Source organism: Canis lupus, chromosome 8 (assembly GCF_011100685.1).
Source record: "Canis lupus familiaris isolate Mischka breed German Shepherd chromosome 8, alternate assembly UU_Cfam_GSD_1.0, whole genome shotgun sequence".
In the NCBI taxonomy this organism is placed as follows: Eukaryota; Metazoa; Chordata; class Mammalia; order Carnivora; family Canidae; genus Canis; species Canis lupus.
This window is the reverse complement of record NC_049229.1, coordinates 19976971-19997836: the sequence shown is the minus strand read 5'-3', so window position 1 is coordinate 19997836 and position 20866 is coordinate 19976971. Positions and strand designations below refer to the sequence as shown.

At 34.4% G+C, this 20866-nt stretch overlaps 1 long non-coding RNA gene across 1 annotated transcript in view; it reads right to left on the bottom strand.

The window, feature by feature from the left end:
* Positions 1–17584: 17584 nt before the first annotated feature.
* LOC111097011 overlaps positions 17585–20866 on the bottom strand; it is a 56806-nt gene continuing 53524 nt past the window's right edge. The window contains exon 6 of the long non-coding RNA XR_005363208.1: positions 17585–20081. This is a non-coding gene — a long non-coding RNA (uncharacterized LOC111097011). The remainder of the gene's footprint in view (positions 20082–20866) is intronic.

Below are 20866 nucleotides of genomic sequence, written 5' to 3'. Positions count from 1 at the left end.
ATGTCTATGTGGATTCTGAGCCTAGACATTGAGACAGCAAACATACATTTACTTGCTCCTCTAGGACTTTCTGAACTCTATCAAGGAAAGAACAAGCCCTCATTCTGAGAAAAAGAAGGGCAAATGAATTGGACATAAGCCCAATCTCCAGCTTAAAACCAAGCACAGCTCAATCTATCCAAGACCGCCTGCAAGACAGTTGATGAATAGATAAAAAGAAAAAAAGAAGGTAAATAACACTATTAGTGATAAGCTGGTACAGCCACTCTGGAAAACAGCATGGAGGTTCCTCTAGGAGTTAAAAATAAAGCTATCTTACCACCCAGCAATTGAACTACTAGGTATTTATCCTAAAGATACAAATGTAATGATCTGAAGGGGCACCTGCACCTCAAAATTCATAGCAGCACTGTCCACAGTAGCAAAACTGTGGAAAGAGCCAAGATGTCCATCAACAGATGGATAGATACAGAAGATGTAGTATACATACACAATAGAATATTATCCAGACATCAGAAAGGATAATTACCATTTACATCAACATGAATGGAACTGGAGGGTATTAGTCTGAGTGAAATAAGTCAGTCATAGAAAGACAATTATCATATGATTTCACTCATATGTGGAATATAAGAAACAGCATAAAGGATAATAGGGGAAGGGATGGAAAACTGAAAGGGAAGTCATCAGAGATGAAGAAAAACCGTGAGAGACTCTTAGGAAACAAACTGAGGTTGCCAGAGGAGAGGTGGTGAAATGATGGGGGAATTGGGTGATGGGCATTAAGGAGTGCACGTGATATGATGAGCACTGCAACTGATTAATTATTGAACACTACGTCTGAAATTAAGTGTGTACTATATGTTGGCTAGCTGAATTTAAATAATAATAAAGGTGATGAAAAAATTATTTTAAAAATAACTTATTTAAAGGCCCAAAAATCTTAAGATTATTAGTTCAGCAAGATTACTGTGCCAATAGTTGAATGAGGCAAAAATTAGTACATAGAAGTAAGGTAGAGCAAGGAAAATACACATACACACACACACACACACAACCCTAATACGTGTCAGTGACTTTAGGAACAGGACAACAGTAAGGAAATTATTCTTAAAATTGGAAAAGTATATGTCATAAGAAAATCACTATAGATAATTGAAGTATATGATGATCTCTATTATTTACTGTGAAATATTTGGTACAACTGTCACCTGTGATAACCTGGAAGGCAGAAAATATATCTAATTAACTTGTCATGTGGGGTGAGATTTTGAAGCAGAATGCTGAATCTATGAGTTGGCTGTTGCTAGCTGCATTTTACAAGGAACCACAAGAAACAGATGAGGTTGGGCGGGGGACTAGCTAATTTGAAAATAAAACTTAGAAAAAATTAAAAACTGGGAACGTCTGGGTGGTCAGCGGTTGAGCACCTGCTTTTGGCTCAGGGCATGATCCTGGAGTCCGGAATCAAGTCCCGCATCAGGTTTCCAGCATGGAGCCTGCTTCTCCCTCTGCCTGTGTCTCTGTCTCTGTCTCTCGTGAATCAATAAATAAAATATTAAAAAGAAGAAAGAATAAAAAATGCCTAGAAGATGCTTGGAAAATTAATCTGTTCCTTACCAGATCAAGGCACTGACAGCTTCAGCAGGGGGTATGTGGGATTCCATCATTGAAAGATGTTCTCAGAGAAAATAAGTTAGTAGTTAACCAAGTGTATAGTTAAACCTCTTTATTAATACCTTTGAGAAAATAAAAATTGTGTCTAGAACTTTTTAGCTAAATATATAGTTTCTAGAAAGATAAAGACATAGTCAAAATCATTATATTCCCCAAATATCCACACACACACACACACAAAAAAGCCTAGGCAGAAAGGCAGCTTGACAATAATTACTCATGTGGCTTTGATACATGGGGTCAGATTGAACCTCTTGAGGTAAAAAAAAAAAAAAAAAAAAGTTATGTTGGCAGTACCTAAATAAACAAACAGAACATGGCTGAGATGTGAAGCTACCTTTGGTATCCCACCTTTTCACTGTTAGGCAGCAGACTGACAGAAAGTTGCTCAGCTACCAAACAAGGCATTTTCTCTTTGTGGTAAACAAGGAAGACAGTGGAAAAGAAAGAATGGATGGAGAGAAGGATTATGGGAAAATAATGTACTGAGAGCCAATCACAGGGAGTAAAAGAAGGTCTATTCTTTAACTCCACATTAGGGGGCCAGATAATATTTTTTCCCAACAGAATCCAAGAATTGTTATGGACTCTAGAGATTGCTTCATGTTCCTCTTGTTTCTCTTTCAAATTAGAAATTTGTTACAGATAACCCATCCCTATTGTAGAATTTATATTGAGAACTATGTGTGACAAGGGATAGAAAACTTGCCTTTTTACTTACTAGCTCTCCAGATTAAGAAACCTCATCCAGACCAGATATAAACAACAATATTCTGGATTTGAAGCATAATACCATGATTAGATTAAACTTTTGAGTATTTGTGAATGGATTTGAGTGAATTCTGATTGTGGTAGGTGTGAGGATAATTGTAAACAAAATGGACTACAGTAGATGCCATTACCTTCTCAATTCTCCTGTCTTCCCTTAATGCATGCCCTTAGTCATTTGACTTCACAGTTCTTCTCATACAGGTTGCATTACCCCACTGATAGGAGGCTTTCTCTGTGACTCTTTTTAGCCAGTATATTCTCAGTGGAAGTGACAATTTCTAATATTATAGTTTAGACTTTAATGGGAATCATGGGTCTCTCCTTGATCCTTTAGTAACAATCTACCTCTTACCTTCTGCTATCATGAGAAAAACTTCTGTTGAGTAGATAATACTCCTTTACCATGGGCTCTAGAATAAACACATGTAATGTAGGGTTGTTCTATCCACACATCAAATTGAGGCAACTTAGCCCCAATTAAACCACAGGTGGATGAACAAGAGGTAGATAATTGTGGTATGTTATAGAGTTTGAGGGTGATTTTTCATCTAGTATTTTGTGCTTTTTTGTTTAAATACTAGAAATTGTATATAAAACATTGTAAGGCCTGTGGATATTATGTTATTCCAGAGTAGGTTTACCAATCCTCTGGTAGGCTCTAAAAATCAAAGACTCCTTAGTGTAATCAATAGTGAGCTGCTTGGTATTGGGCTTCAGTCTTTTTAAGGCTCCATGTGTCTTATTTGCTTCTACTCTTCCCGAGAAATAAACCTAGAGCTTGTAGTGTATCATGGAGCCTTTTGTTTCCTAAATTCAAATTTGTGTCTGCATAGTAACAAAACACTGTAAAAAATTTTACTCTCCTTTTCAGGCTCCTTTTACTTGGCATCTTGCACTGATGTTTTATGCTGCTTATGAATTCAGAAAATACTTTAAAGAAAACTTGAGTTTAAGTTTAATGCTCATTTCTCATTACCTCCCTTCTTTCTGGGATCATGGAGTCTTAAGTCCTAGCAACACTCTTGGTCATCAACTCTCAGTTTTGTCTCCCTATTTTCATGAAATTGTTAATAGTGCTACTGTTTTCTCTCTTCCTTAGCAGTGGTTCTCTTAGCCAATTACACGAATCAGCAGATTCTTGCCCTCATAAAATGCCACAAAGAGGAAAGTGAGAGTTGAGAATACTGGCTCAGGTTTGACAAGCTCCCTTTTTTCCATGATGTCTGCCCATGAATTTCTGCCTACCTTTGCAAATCTTTGTTGCCTTGACATAGATATCCAGCTTTTCTGGTTGTTCTCAGTAAGAGCACTAGTCCAAAACAGGCGATTCTATCAAAGTAAGAGGTGATATCTCAAAGTAATACCTTTGGTTTTCATATATTTATTATTTATAATTTTCACAGTTTTTACAGGGACATTATACTTTTTATTTAGAAACATACCACTTACTTTTTATTTTATAAAGTTTTTATATATTTATTCATGAGAAACATAGAGAGGCAGAGACATAGGCAGAGGGAAAAGCAGGCTCCCTGCAGGGAGCCTGATGTGGGACTCGATCCTGGGACTCAGGGATCACACCCTGAGCTGAAGGCAGATGCTCAATTACTAAGCCACCCAGGTGTTCCAGAAACATACCACTTATTCTCATATCTAATTAAATGATTTGGGAGACATACTCCTTTTATTAAAATTAGTGCTTTAAGAAATTTAGTTATACCATATTTTAATAGTTAAGAGTAGTTACAAAATTTGGTTAGCTTCTTTAGCTCCTGGTTCCAAGAGCTCATTTGTCATTTACATATAACCAAAGTATGCAATATAAAATAAATTCCAATCTTACCAGATCGTAAGTGTCCCCACTCATTTTGAAACATCTCCACATGCATGTATTTTCTTTTCAGTTTGGGATATACTATGAAAAAGTTACTATACTAAAGTCCATTAATGCACTGAATCAAGCTAAATTCTGTTTTCTTATATTAATAAATTAGAAATAGTTTCATGTTATCTTAAAATTTAAAGGAAGTGAAAATATGTCAAGACAGTATTATTTAGCGTTGTCTTTTTTTCCCCCTATATCTCTGGCAAGGAAAATTTACAACACACATTAATTTTTATTTTTCCCTCAAAACAATATGGATAACTAATCCTATAGAGTATACTGATAGGTATATTTATTTCATGTGGTTCTATATGCTGCTGTTTAGCAGAAAGAAGGTTTTTGAACCATGTTCTTTGAACCATGTTCTTCAGTATTTTTTGAGTAGAACATCATTATAAAAATTTCTGTACCCATAATGCAAAGTATTATACTATTATAATGTTATATTTAATTTAATTAGAAACTGCTATCCCTGTTTAACTTCATTTTCAAATCCAATTCAGCTTCTCTTGAATAGGATAAATATACAACATATTCTTATTAAAAATAGTAAAATGATTTGTTATTCATGTTTTTTAAAAAATCAAGTATAACTTTTATGATAGCTTCACATTTCACTTGCTTATTTAATTTTATATTTTACTCAAATTATTGCAGAAATATTTTGAAGCTAAAATATATTTAAAAATCAAAGTGTAATCAGTACTCATATGTAATGACTAAAATGTCAATGGCTATTTCTTGTTTACTCGAATTATACACATAAAGAATACTGACCATTGATTTTATATGAACTTTCGTCCATTTGTTCATTCATTGAAGCGACAAATGAGCACCCACCAGATGTAAGGGTATATGTATGTCTGAAAATAATGATTATAAAGATAAACTTTAAATCATCAAATTTATGAATTATTATTCATTAATACTTACCATTCACATTCTGTTTGATTGATTTTTACTCCTAAGATAAATGTGGGGAATAAAAAAAACGTGGAAAGATCTCTGGGTTTCCAAAATCAATCAGTCTAAAATGCATGCATTCTATCCTCCCAAACCCACGAGGAATATAATCAGTTCTTATGTACTATTCACATACAGTCCCATTACCACCTTATTTTGTTCATCCGTAAGCAGAGATAGAAATATAACCATGATGCCATTCAAGTCTTATTTGTGAGAAATTACACAGATTTAAGAGGTACTCCCAAACCTGCACAAGTTATTAGGACCTTTCATAGTTGAGTATATATGCTCAAAATTTGTAGTTTTAGGAGCATGTCCATCAGAAAGATGGCAGAAGAGGAAGTTCTAGACACTTTTCCTCTATAAGGCATACTGATTCAACAATACATGAATATATTTCCTTTGTAAGAAATTAAGAAACTAATTGACAGGCCCCTGAATTCTGAGCAACCATGAAATCAGCCATATCAAAGCTAGAATAACTCAAGACACCTTCTTTCCATAATCCATATCCCCAGCACAGTGTCATGGAATCAGGAGGAAAGCCCTGGCTTCCAGGTTCTACCTAGGGAGGAAAAGAGGTGGACCGCAGTTCCAATGTTCCAACTTCTTGAGGGCTGTCCAAGGGAGTTGCTTCTGTATTTCCTATCTTCTTGTGTTAATGGGCCTCAACAAACTCCGGAAATGACTGAACAAAGATGGTAGTCTGAATACCATGCAAGCAGTCCCCTTCATCCATTGAGTGCACAGTCAGTAAGTAAAAGATTCAGCTTCTTTCTGCCAAGGGAAAGAATTGGACCATACACCCAATCTTCCAACTTTCCCAGGAGCTGCCCAAGGAAATAGCTTCTATCTTGCCTAACTCTGAGCACTGGTGGAACCTAGGAAATCCTGGACTCCTAGCTGCTGTTAAGAAAAGGCAATGGTTTGGGGATCCCTGGGTGGCTCAGCGGTTTGGCGCCTGCCTTTGGCCCAGGGCGCGATCCTGGAGACCCGGGATCGAGTCCTGCGTCGGGCTCCCAACATGGAGCCTGCTTCTCCCTCCTCCTGTGTCTCTGCCTCTCTCTCTCTCTCTATCATAAATAAATAAATCTTAAAAAAAAAAAGAAAGAAAGAAAGAAAGAAAGAAAAGAAAAGGCAAAGGTTTGCATTAGCACAAGTTTGAAAAGCCCCTGAATATCTGGTTGGCTGATTCATGATGGTCTTCTGCACCAGGACATTTGTTAATTCTAGGAGAGGAAGTTTTTTAATTTTTTTCTAATGCGCATAAAAAGTCAAAAAACATGAAGACACCGAAAAAATGTGTCCCAAGTAAAGGAACAAGTTAAGTCTCCAGAAAACAACATTAATGAAATATAGATATGACTTACTTGACAGAGAAAAATAACTATTATAAAAATGCTCACCAAAGTCAGGATAATAATGCATGAACAACATGAGAATTTCAACAGGAACAGAAAATATTAAAAAGTACCAAAGTCCAAAAGCTGAACACAAGACAGAACTGAAAATATCATGAGATATTTAACAACAAACTAGGTCAATCAGAAGCAAAGATTAGTAAACTTGATGATGGGTCAATGAAAATTATCCTGTCACAGGAATAAAAAAGAAAAAAACACTTAAAATTAGTGTGGAAAGCTTAAGAAAGTTATGTGACACTATCAAGTGGACAATATACACATAAAGGAATCCCCATTATATGAAAATTGGACAGAAAAAATTAAAATAAAAAAAAATACCAGGAGCACTAGGGCATCTGACTCTCGATTTTGGCTCAGGTCATGATCTAAGGTTCATGAGATCAGGCCCATTGGGCTCCACACTCAGTACAGACACTGCTTGAGATTCTCTCTTTCCCCCTCTCTCCATCCCTCCCCCTACTCATGTGCTCTCTCTCTTTTAAATAAATAAAATCTTTTTGAGTAATAAAATAAAAATTGCCAAAAAGCTTCTCAAATCTGAGGAAAGAAAAGGACAGTCACATCCGGGAAGCCAAATGGATATTAAATGCAACGAATTCAAAGAAATCCACACCAAGCCATGCTATAAGTAAATTGTTAAAAGTCAAAGACAAAGAGAATTTTAAAAGCAGCAAGAGAATTTCCTTAACTCCTATAAGCAGATTTTTCAGCAGAATCTTTGAAGTATAGAAGAAGAAAAACAAAACACAAACCTGCCAACCATGAATACCATTCTGAGCAAACCAATCCCTCAAAAATAGAGAAAATCTTTTTCATACAAATAACACATTCTAGGTAGTTCATTGCCACCCGACTTGATTTACAAAAATTACTTAAGAAAGCTCTCAGGAATTAAACTAGAATTAAATTACTAGAATTAAAAAGTTTAATTAAAAGTTAATTCAAAAGTTTAATTCTAGTAAAAGTTAAAAGATGAATATTAAAATAATTATTTATAAAAGTATGTTAGTTGATAAATATAAAAAGATACAAACTGTGATATCAAAATCATGAAGTGGGAGATGAAGTGAGGAGCTAAGTAAAAGTGTAGTTGCTGGATGCTACTAAAGTTGTTACAGTAGTATATTTTAAGTTGTAACTATATTTTTGGCAAACCTTGATAACCCCCCCAAAAAATACATGTAGAAAACAAATAAAAGTAAAAAAAAATAAGCCATATTGATACCAAAAAATCAATGAAATATTAAGAAAGCAATCAAGAAGAGACAAAAGAACAACAGGACATACAGGAGACAATAATATGGTAAGAGTAAATTCTTCCCATCAGTAATTACTTTAAATGAAAATGGGTTAATCTCCCTGCAAGACAGAGTGACTAAAGGGGATTTAAAAATGCAAAGATACAACTATATTCTGCCTACAAGAGACTTAGTTCAGATTTAGGGACACATATAGGCTGTAAGTGAAGAGATGGAAAAAAAGATATTCCATGGGAATGGTAATCAAAAAAGGAGAGATAGCTGTATTTATATCAGTAAAGATAGGCTTTACATCAAAAACTATCACAAGAGACAAAGAAGGATTTTACAGAATAATAAAAGGGTCAATTTACTTGGGAGATGTAACAATTATAAATATAATAATGCCATATTACAACATTACAAATGTAGTCATACAAACCTACATAAACATCACATAACATATAAAGCAAATACTAAAAAAACTAAAGGAAGAATAGAGGAAATAACAGATTTTAAAATCTCATTTTCAATAATGGATAGAGCACTCAGACAGGAAAGTCAATATGGAAACAGAACCTGAACAACACTACAGATGAATTGGACCCAGGAGACCATTCAGAGCACTCCACCCAGCAACAGAATACATCTTCCTCTCAAGCTCACAGGAAACATTATCCAAAACAAGTTATATGTCAGGTTGCAAAACAAATTTTAACAAATTTAAGAAGACTGTAATCATACCTAGTATCTTTTATAATCACAATGAAATAAACTAGAAATCAATAGCAAAAGTAAAATTGTTAATTGTGACATGTTTGTGACTTCTTAAAATTTTTCAACACTGAGACAAGGATTGAATTAAAAGTCAATTAATAAATATCAGACAAATGAAAACAGTCAAATATATAACATACCAAATTAGGATACAGCAAAAGCAGTGTTAAAAAGGAATTTTATAGACATAATGCTTACATTAAAAGAGAAGACAGATCTTGACAACCTAATTTTACTCAGGAACAAATTAGAAACAGAAGAACAAACTAAGACCAAAGCTAGGAAAAAGGGAATAATATAGTAAAAATAAATGAAATTTAGAAAAAAAAATTAAAAAATCAATGAACCTAAAGTGAAGTTTTGGAAACTGAATTGACTAATCCTTAGATAGACTAAGAGAAAAAAAGGAACAAAATCAAAAATAAAAGAGGACACATTACAACTGAAAACACAAGAAAAAAAAAAGGATCATGAAAGACTACTATAAACAATTAGACTTGGACAAATTAGATAATCTAGAAGAAATAAATTCCTAGAAATATACAAACTACCAAAACTGAATGACTTTTACAGAAAAAAAATTTCCAAAATTTGTATCACACCACAAATGACCATAATAGGTCAGTTTGAGAAAAACAAAACAAAACAAAACAAAACAAAACAAAAAAGCTAGAGACACCACGCTTCCTGATATCAGAATATACTACCAAATTATAGTAATTAAAGCTGTGTGGTAATGGTGTAAAAACAAACATATATATGAATGGAACAGAATAGAGAGGCAAGAAATAAATCCACATAAATATTGCCAATTGATCTTCAGCTAGGATGTCAAGTGTATAAAATAGTAAGGGGGTAATTTCTTCATCAAATGGTTTTAGGAAAACTAAATATTCAGATGCAAGATAGAGATTCAACCTTAATCTCATGCTATACACAAAAATCAACTCAAGGCAGATGAAAGATTTAAATGTAATAGTGCAAACTGTAAGATACTAGAAGAAAACAATTCCATGAATATTTTTCCTTATGATTTCTTAGATAACATGCCAAAGCAGAGGAAACAATAGCAAAAATGGACAAATGGAACTGCATCAAACTAAAAAGTACATGCACATCAAAGGAAATATTTAACAGAGAAAATGGTTAACTATAGAATCTGAGAAAATACTTGCAAAGCCTATTTTTGGTAAGTGGTTAATATCCAAATACCTAAGTAACTTCCAGAGATAAGGAAGAACAACTTGATTAAAATTTGACATAAGAGTTAAATAGCTCTCCAAAGACATGCACATTGTCAAAAAATGCACGAACAGATGTTCTGCATCACTAATTGTCATGGAAAATCAAAATCACAGTGAGGTATCACCTCACATGTGTGATAGTGGCTATCAAAATATAAGTCAACTGATGTTGGTGAAAATGTGAGAAAAAGGAATTTTTGTACACTATTGGTGGAAATGTAAGTTGGTGCAGCCACTATGGAAAACAGTATGGAGTTTCCTTAAAAAAATAAAAAATGTAAGTACCATATGATTCAGAAATCCCACTTCTGATTATTTATTTTAAAAAAAGAACTAAAATCTCCATCTTAAGAAGATATTTGCATTCCCATGAAGTTTTATTCAAAGTATTCAATGTGGAAACAATTTAAATGTCCATGGACGGGTAAACCGATAAAAATGTTGAATGTACATTCAATAGACTATTATTCAGTTTCAAAAAAGATGGAAACAAGGACATATGTGATAGCAACATATTCTCCAGTTTCACTCATTTTAAGTGAAATAAGTCAAATGCAGGACAAATACAACATGATTTAACTGAGGTATTTAAAATAGTCAAATTCATAGGAGATAATACATTCCAACAATCATTCCTTAGACATAAAACTATTGAGGAGGCCAAATTACAGTTTAAAAGATTTCTGCCAAAAAAAGTAGTGGTATGTTTGTCATTCTATTTCCAGTAGCTACTGGTTTTAAATGTTCTCTTCTACTGTCAATAGTGGGCTGAAACACATGCCTTAAATTAGAGTGTATAAAATACAGAAGTTAGCTATGCAGAACTCTTGGATCCTTATAACTCTACTTAGATGTTAATTGAGTACTATCACACAGGTAGGAAATAGGGACATTCTCAGGGGCAAATAAAAACATGGGAGTTTTTCATTTCTATAATCTGTACTTTGATTCGTTTTTTGGTGTTTTTGAAATTTGAGATTATGAAGATTATTTTCCTTCTTAGATTTTTTATAGAAAATGATTGTCTAAGATTTAAATGAATCTCTAAATTATAAAAAGACAAAAAACAATTATATATAAATAATTCACATTAAACCATATGTAAGAGGAAATATTTGGTTTCTATTTTCAGAAATTACACTATATCTACTGTTCTTTGAAGTGATTACTTTTGATAGAATTGAAACTCTAATATCCAATTATTTATAAACTTAGGTTTAACTCTGGTATTTTTTACCAGACTAAAATATGAATCAAAGTGATGTTTGTGGAAGACTGAATTCAAGAAAGTGTACATTAAATTTGGTATTAGCTTGATTTGGGGCCAGTGAAAAAGATATTGGACTTCTGACTTACAGAACTGTTATAAAAATACATTTATGTTGTTTTAAGCCACTAAATTCAGTAATTTATTATAGTGTATATATTACTAATAATATATAACAGCAGCAATAACAAAGTAATACAAGTTTCTTGTCTTAATTCTGGATTTAGTATCACTCCAAAACACCAGTCTGATCGTTTAATGGCTCCCAAAAACCTAGCAACGAAAGCATACAAGAACAGTAATCAAGATAATAGTTCACTCTGCCTCTCTGATCTCATCCCTGGGTTTCCTATACTTTACCATGTAAAAATACCAAACTTTGCAGTAGTCTTGAAGTTTTTGCCTACTTCCTAAAGTCTTTTGGAAACTTATCTTTCTTCTGTAACACTAATTAGTGTAATTACATACATCTGTTATGGTCATTATCACATGATCTTAGCTTTCAGTAGGCCTTTTCCTCTGAAACTCTGAACTCATTGAGGACTCTCAAAGACTTAGCTCAATGTCTGACACATAGAGCTGCATGAACATTTCCCAAATAAATGAACACTAAATCCATCATTCTGCTCACTAAATATCATATATATATATATATATATATATTTTAATTTGCTCATTTCTTTTTATGTATCAATTATGAACAATGTTTTCTTACACTAATAAAGCTTTCTCCACAATTTACAACAATCTTCCACTGGTAACATTATAAGTTACAAAACTACAAACACATCCCACAAGTCCCAGGAATTCACCAGCGGGCATATAAATGTATTTTCATTTTGTCTCATTTGATCCCTTTAGATTTGTAGAACCTCAGCTCTTTCTTCCAGGACCTCTTCACTTCAAAGGCTTCATCATCTTTACAAGATGCTGCTGAGGTTCAACTCCTTCCATCAAAACCCTTAGTGACTGTGCTCTCTGCTAAGTAAGCTGAAATTTCTCAATATTCACATGTGAAGAATGGTTGGCAGTCATCTGTGAGGTGTAAAATGCCATGTCTATCAAAAGATCCACAGGAGAGCTGCCTGCACTTTAAGCATAAAGGGCATTTCCATGGTCCACATAGTTGTCCCCCCCACCTCAGGGCACACCCTCATTGTGGTGAGTCATTTGGACTGGTTAATTATTATTATTTTATTTTTTATTTTTAAAGATTTTACTAATTCCTTCATGAGAGACACCTGTGGGGAGCCTCTTGTGGAACAAGAGGTACAAAGTTTGTACAAAGTTCAGATCCCAGGATCTGATCCCAGGATCCTGGGATCACAGACTGAGCCAAAGGCAGTCGCTCAACCACTGAGCCACCCAGGCACCCCTGGACTGGTTACTTTAAGTAACAATCATCATTGCTCCTCCATCTATCTCATCATTCTTTACTAATTCACTCTTTCAAGCCTTCATTCAGATATTTTCTACTTTCAAATGATTTTGTATAATACTCAAAGAATAAAAACAGTTGTATTTAAAACTTTGAGTTGACATTGACTTATTAATGTCAATAATAATATTTTAAATAAAATATAAACATTGTAAAATATTCTTCTAGCTTTATCTTAAGGATTTTCTCAAAAATTTCATATTTTCACTACAGGAGCCTTTTGATGATTCTATAAGAAATGACACTTTTTAAAGATTTTTTTTTCCAAAAGTACCCTTTCTTGGCACTTTTTTCCCTAGTCATCTTTTATTGGATATTAATTCTCAGTGAGGATACAAAAGGATTTAAGGGTCCCAGGCAAAGGTCATGGTCACGAATGCAGGATGCCTTGGCACATTTTCTACATAGCTAAAATATTTCTTCTATATCTCATCAACCTCTTTGTGATGTAGGAGGTGGCTATTGTCATTTCACAAATGGAAGACACATAAGAGGTTAAGAGATGACACAGAGAAAACCCAGGAATGGAAATGTAGTCACTGATATATTCTAAATTTAAATATGTATTTTTCTCTGTTTTCCTTATATATATGAAGATCACAGATAGACAAAGTTCTAAGATTCCTTTTTAACAAAGCTGGTAGGATGTGGCTGTATTAGACTTATACCATGTCCTAATTTTAATGGTTTATTGTCTTTATGGTTTCATCAGTCTAAAATATTTTATTTTTTTATTTTTTTATTTTTTAAGATTTTATTTATTTATTCATGAGAGACACACAGAGAGAGAGAGAGGAGCAGAGACATGGGCAGAGACAGAGAGAGAGAGGCAGGATCCATGCAGAAAGCCCATTGCAGGACTCAATCCCAGGTCTCTAGGATCACCCCCTGGGCTGAAGGTAAACACTTAACTGCTAAGCCACCCAGGGGTCCCAGTCTAAAATATTTTAAATAACCTCATCAGCGAGTTGATTATTTTAATCACCATGAACTTTTGGGGCAATCCGCAAACACCTTAGCACAACATTGGACCTTTCCCTGTGTGTGTGTGTGTTGCGGCGGGGGGCGGGGGGGGGGGAGGTTCTGTATGTTTTAAGAGGGAGAAAGGGTGGGGAGGAGCAGAGGGAGAGAGAGAATCTTAAGCAGGCTCCACTTCACAACTCTGACATCACATCCTGAGCTGAAATCAAGGTTCTGATGCTTAACTAACTAAACCACTCAGGTGCCCCTAAACCTTTTTCCTTTGATTTAGATGACAATTGCTTGAAATCAAAAGTACTGTTACTTGATCTCTGCCATTTTAACTGGGTTGAAAGATACTAGTAAATTTGTATAATATAGTTATGTAGTTGAGCATATGCCAAAAGAACAAATTTATAAAAGTTAGACATTTGGGTTGGTCTGTCTCTTAAACAAAACAAAGCTCCTTTAGCAATGAGACAAAGTTTCAGAATTGCAGAATGTGCCATTCCAGAGGAGCCCCAGTTAAAAAAAAAAAAAAAATCTCTCATGTCCCAGAAAATATCAGGCAGAAAAGTAAAAATGAAGCAGCCTCACCTTTATGGCTAGCATTTTTGATGAGTAGGTAGGGCATAGGTGTTTGAAGGGTAAGTAGGTATTGAGACCCCTCCCATTTCCTTTGAGTAGGGTCTGCCTTTCAATGTCAAAATTCCAAACACTCCATTAATGTTTGTTCATTCAGTGAATGCATGGATGGTAAGAGCATAGCAGCAAAGCGGTTTAAAAAGCATTAAGGGGGCAGCCCCAGTGGCCCAGCAGTTTAGCACCGCCTTCAGCCCGGGGAGTGATCCTGGAGACCCAGGGTCAAGTCCCACATCAGGCTCCCTGCATGGAGCCTGCTTCTCCCTCTGCCTGTGTCTCTGCCTCATTCTCTCTCTCTCTCTCTCTCTCTCTCTCTCTGTGTCTGTCATGAATAAATAAATAAAATATTTAAAAATAAATAAACAAATAAACAAATAAATAAATAGCATTAAGGAATTTAGGAACCTAGAAAGTATAATACTATTAATATATTTGTAATTGATAACATTTTTATACTCTCCTTTTAGATCTTATCATGTATCATAATTGTTGCATGACATTTATCCTAGCACATGTATTAAATGTAAAAGATAATTTAATAAATCTAAATATTCTAGTGTCATTACTAGAATTGGGACCAGGCTCAGGGGTTTGTTCCCAAGAAATTAGGCCTTAGTCTAACTACTAAAGTGAGAATCATATTTGAAAGCGAATCTGAAGAAATCACTGAGCCCGAAGCCAAGGGCCTCTTTAATTTCCTCTGAATAAGAGAAACATTAATCCCTGAAATTCAGTTGACATTAAGTCTTTAAGAAGGAGGATCTGTTTTGTCCCCAGTGTTCAATAATGAAAAGTGGATGCTAGACAGGGTCATTTTTTTTTTTTTTTTTGGTAGCAGAAAAAGAACTGGACTTTGAATAGAATTCCTGGGTTATAATCTATCATTTCCTTGCTGTTTTGCCTTAGGGGAGAAAAGTTCTTTGATTGTTCTGAATATCAGTTTCTTTATTTGCAAAACAGGGGTTATAATGACTTTAATTTTCATTTCCTTGGACAGGAAGTATTAAACTTACTCCTCGATGTGTTACTGCTAAAGGGGAGTTTAATGACAAGAAAGGAGATGGCACAACAAAAAAAGCAATCTGATTTCAACTCAGATTCCAGACAAGAAATGATTTATCTCCCCAATGGCGAGTTTGAAATGCAACTCTCATTGCCTTAGCGCACAGAACACTAATTGTAGCAGAGAAGAATGGAATTGGCAGAAGCACACTCATGAGGACGGGAAATATTTAGGTTAGAGGAGAGAAACCAATCTCCAATGTAATCAAGTAAATCATATTACCAGAAATTTTTTTTTTTTTTTTTTACTTTTTTTATGTGTTCTCATGTGAAAGTCACAGAATGTATTTGAAGAGCTTGAGTTTTGTCTGTACACCTTGGAATCAGGCCAAGCCAACTTTTGTCACATGTGCCATGGCAATGTTACATACAATCTAAGCATTCTAGCATACATTAGATGAAAATGGAGCCTATATAAGACATGTATTTTATATCATTTTAACCACTTCCAGATGTAAAGGTTAAGAGTTCAATAATCAAGGTCAAGTAATAAATGACATTCCAAGTAGATTTCATAGGTCACCAAAAGGAGTTTGAGCAGTGTAGAGAATACTCTATTAATCTCACTGATTAAAAAAAAAAAAATTACCAGTGATTCCTTGAAATGCTGATATCTGAATTCAGTGTGTATCAAGTACACAGTATTTAATATGCCTATGAATGTGAAATGGTTATTTCAGAATGTGACCTCAAAGATCTGCAACAAGTATCCTTGCTCAAATCACTTATCTAAAATTCCAATTTATTTAAAATAAAGACCACAACATCTTTCATCCCAGAACATACTAAGCACACAATAAAGTGAAACTGAGCTACAATAATATAAACATACATCAACTGCCCTTTTTATACTTTATTGGCAAGATCCCAATTCTGAATTTTATTTAGTAGACAATAGAAAAGTAGTTAAAAACCTGCATTTGAATATGCACATGTGTTAATTTTGGAAAAGAGGGGATCCCTGGGTGGCTTAGCGGTTTAGCGCCTGACTTAGGCCCGGGGTGAGATCTTGGAGACCCGGGATTGAGTCCCACATCGGGCTCTCTGCATGGAACCTGCTTCTCCCTCTGCCTATGTCTTTCCTCTCTCTCTCTCTCAATCTCTCTCTCTCTGTCTCTCATGAATAAATAAATAAAACCTTTAAAAAAAAATGGAAAAGAGATAGAGGGGCAAAGAGTGAAGCTTGACTACTCGGTTATTATCTAAATGTGAGTAATGATATTAGTCATCCTTATGAAATGGAATCCTATACTATCAATAAAATGAAGTAGATTAATATTTGTCTTGAAAATTATTTTTGTGATAGTGCCACTAGAGGCTTAAAGAAATTGGTTATAAATCAGTGATGTATAGTTTGCCTTTGGGTAAATATACATGTTTATGTATGCATGTATACTGTACATATTATATGTACCCATTACATGCAGTAATTTTATTATGAGTATCTAATAAGACAAAAAACAAGTTTAATTTTAGCTTTTCTGATTTCCATAATTATACTTTTTATGAAACATCCTTTTCCTTGAGGGGAGGTGGCAGATGGAGAGACAGAATCCTAAGGAGGCTCCATACCCAGCACAGAGCCCAAAGTAGGACTTGATCTCATGATCCTGAGCCCATGACCTGAACCGAAATCAAGAGTCAGATGCTTAACCGACTGAGCCCCCCAGGTGCCCTGAGACATACTTTCTAAAAGTAATCAGAAGCTAACAATAAAAACACACTATAAATTGTATTTGCATATTTTAGCACTTACATTTTATTCTCAAATGTCTGAAAGCTTTATTAGAAAGAAATATTCAGTATCATTCAAAAAGACAACCTACTTATGTCCCTACTGCAATATGATACTAAATTTTGGAAATATTTTCTGTGTATTTAAGACTACTTGCACTTGAGAATAATTAGTAATAATCATACATTCAAGTAAGTCAAAATTAAACATTTTACTACATATAATAAATACAATTTTCTATTTTCTAGTTATATTAAATCTTTATTACTATTTATCTCAAATATATATTCATATATATCAAGTGGTATTAGTGACAACCTAAGCCACATTTAATACATTATACTATAGCATTTAAAAATATGAAATAAAAAAGCCCAAAAGGGGGCATCTGGGTGGCTTGGTGGTTGAGCATCTGCCTTTTGCTCAGGTTGTGATCCCGGGATCCTGGGATCGAGTTCCGCATCGGGTTCCTCATGGGGAGTCTGCTTCTCCCTCTGCTTATGTCTCTGCCTCTGTGTCTCTCATGAATAAATAAGTAAAAGCTTTATTTAAAAAAAAAAGCCTAAATGTGTATTTCTATTTATATGTGCATAAGTATATGTAGATGACATTTCTTTGCATGTAAGAAAATACAGGAAAAGTAAATGTGCCATTGTTACAAAGGAGTGTTAAAAATCCAAAAGGTTCATAAAACAGAATTTCTTAATCTAATAGAAAATCATTACATACATGACCTGAGTTATAAAAACCTACTTCATATAAAATTATATTTTCTTTTACCGTATTAGTGTCATTCTTAACAGAAAAGTTTAGAAGAAAAACACTAGTAAAAGTTTAGTATTTACTTCTTTCAGAGAAGCTGAATTGACTTTTATAGCATCACTCTTCCTTAAAAATATGCCATATCACATCGTCCTTTAAGAATAGAGTCCTAATCTTTATGAACTTATTGGAAATAGGTAAACTTTCTATCCTATCTATATTTTCTCTAAGAAAATAAGGCCCAACTTATGAGAAAAATGTGATGTTTAATAGAATGCTATTGAAAGATTTTAAATTATAGCACCCTTTTGATACAGCTTCAATAAAATTAGAGATTCTATTAAATAAATTTAAATTTTACAAAGCAGCCAATATTATGTATAACTGAATTAGGTTTGCACTTCATTGATATCAGTTTGAAGTCCAAACTCCTTCACCTAATAAAATAGTTAGCCAGATGGATTTACTTCCTTTCACATTGTACCTTTTTTTTTTTTTTCTTCTTTCTACCCTAGACTCAGGAAACATTAAGTTCTCATAGTTTGTCAAATGTCCAGATGCTCTGCCAACATCCAAATCTTTACACGTGCCACTCCTTTAGCTGGGAGCTTGAGAGCACACATTAAAACAAACCTCCGTTTCATTTGGCTAACACATTTACCTTCTCATTTCTTATTAGTTTGGTTCCATTTAGAGATGGCATTTTCTTTGCAGGATGTGTAGTGATTACCTACATTCTTTCTTAATTCTCCTTCATAGAGTAGCAGATCCTGGCTTGCAAGATCCCTGACCAGCATCCCTAGTGCCTGGTATAGTACCTTATGTTAGGCACTCAATACATCTTTGATGAATGGTGGATATTAATCCTGGCATATGGCTCAAAAGCATTTACTGCCAATCAAATTCAGGAATTAAGCTTTCCATTCATACTCCTGTTATGACAGTTTATCTTTTGATAGCTTAAATTAAATTAAATTAAATGGGTTGTTTATAAGTGTAAACATATGAAAGTATTTATTAAACCAAATGTCTATTGTGGTAAAGAAAATATTTTAGATTCAGTAAATCTCTTAGTTGATTTTAACACACAGGAATTTAAATTTTCTAGCCTCCCTCACAGTTGGGTGGGACCATAAGACTGATTTGTGGTGACTAGAATGTGGGCAGGAGTGATATATGCTATGCCATGTGCCAGCCTCGCCTCTAAAACTTCCCTTCTGATCCCTCACAACCTCTCCACACTTGTCTCTCTGCCAAATGGAAGCAAACAGTCTAAGTATATTAAGATCCATGTATAATCCCTCATCACCAACACCAACTTGCTTTCCATGGTGAGTCAAACAAGGGATAAAACTGTTTAGCTACTGAGACTTCAGCACAGCTGTTTATAGAAATTAGCCTGACCTGGCTCAAACAGCAGTTTGCAAAACTTTCTCTAAAACAACACAGTGTGCTTACGATACTTAGGAGGAAAACTTGATAATTTTATAGAGGATGTATCAAGAGGGTTTAAACTGCAAGGCCCCTTTAAATAACAACATTAACAAAGTTAGAGTGAGGTGAAATTTAAATTTTAGAAAAAGAAGAGTATGTTATTCCAGCATCTCTCTCCATGATGTTTTGTTTGGGAGGTTATTGGCAAATACAAAGTAGAAAGTTATAAAATGAACCCAGGTACCTATTAGTCAGGTTTAACAATTATTAACAATTTTGGTATATAATTATCCCTTTAAAGTTTAATCCTCTCAGCAAAACTAACATACCAGATTATCTCACTCATAAATACCTGAAGCATGTATCATGTTGACAATTGTTATATAAACCATACCACTTTCACATCTAAAAATTTTGTCATTAAAATCTCTTAATATTACCTAATAGATAGTCTAGCCTCACATTTCCCTAATTATCAACAACTCTCTCTCTTTTTTTTTTTTTTGATTGATAATCCACCAGCTCTTGAGTTACAGCTCCCGTTTCTTTGATTCCATGGCCTTCAATTTTCATCCTCCTTGTCATTAATTTTCTGGAGAAGCAAATAGTGTCTTATAGATGGTCATCTTACAAACTTGGGTCCATGTGCTTGTACAATTTGATTCGTAACCAAGTTTCTCTGGCTGGCTGATACAGTTGCTTCTGAGGCAAGACATGATGTTTTGTAGAGTGTTGTGGAAAACTCTAAAATTCTGCTGGAATCAACATCTGCTGCTGCTGAAAAAGATAAAAATCAGGCCTAGAGAGGGGAAGAAAATTGGTAGGAGAATGTGGTTAGGTAAAGGATGGAAACATGAAAAAATATTCCTTCCTCTTTTTCTGGCCTTTCAGTCTCTGGCATACATCCCTAATGGCATTCCCATTTGTGCCTATTTCTCTGGACTTTTTCAGGTAATAGGCATATTCTTCCTGGTTTTTATTTTCCTTTTATTTTCTAAACAATCTGTTAGTGTGGTACCAGGACTAACTTGGCTTTAATACTGAGCTAATTCCATTCTATGAATTCTCCTCCATTTCCCATGTATAAAGAGGTCTGTTCACTATGGTTCTTTAAAAAGTGGACTATTCAAGCTTTACATGATCTCTAGAAATTGTTTGACTTACCCTTTTCAGTTTTTATTTCCTTGCTTTCCCAGTGTTTTATTACCAACATATACAATCAAAGCCTTGAGAGACTCCCTGCCAATCCTGCTAGTCTCTAGCTCTTCCTCCCTGCACACCTTCCTCTCCAGTGCTTGGCCCCATAAATTGTATTTGCTTTGGCATCCCTGAAATCGGAACTGTGAATTCTCAATGTGGTGGTATCAGATAGCTCCATATATAGCCCTATTCCTTTTACTAGAGCCTGAAAACGGAAGAGTAGGGAAAATCATACAATTTACCTCATTTTGTTCCTTTCTGTCAGAGATTGTTTTCTTACCTTGCCTGTGTTCTAGTGTCTGAAAACTGTTATTTCCTATATTTAGTCTAGTTATTTCCTATATGTATCATCGTTGTTTACAGAAGGGCAATAAATCGGATTCC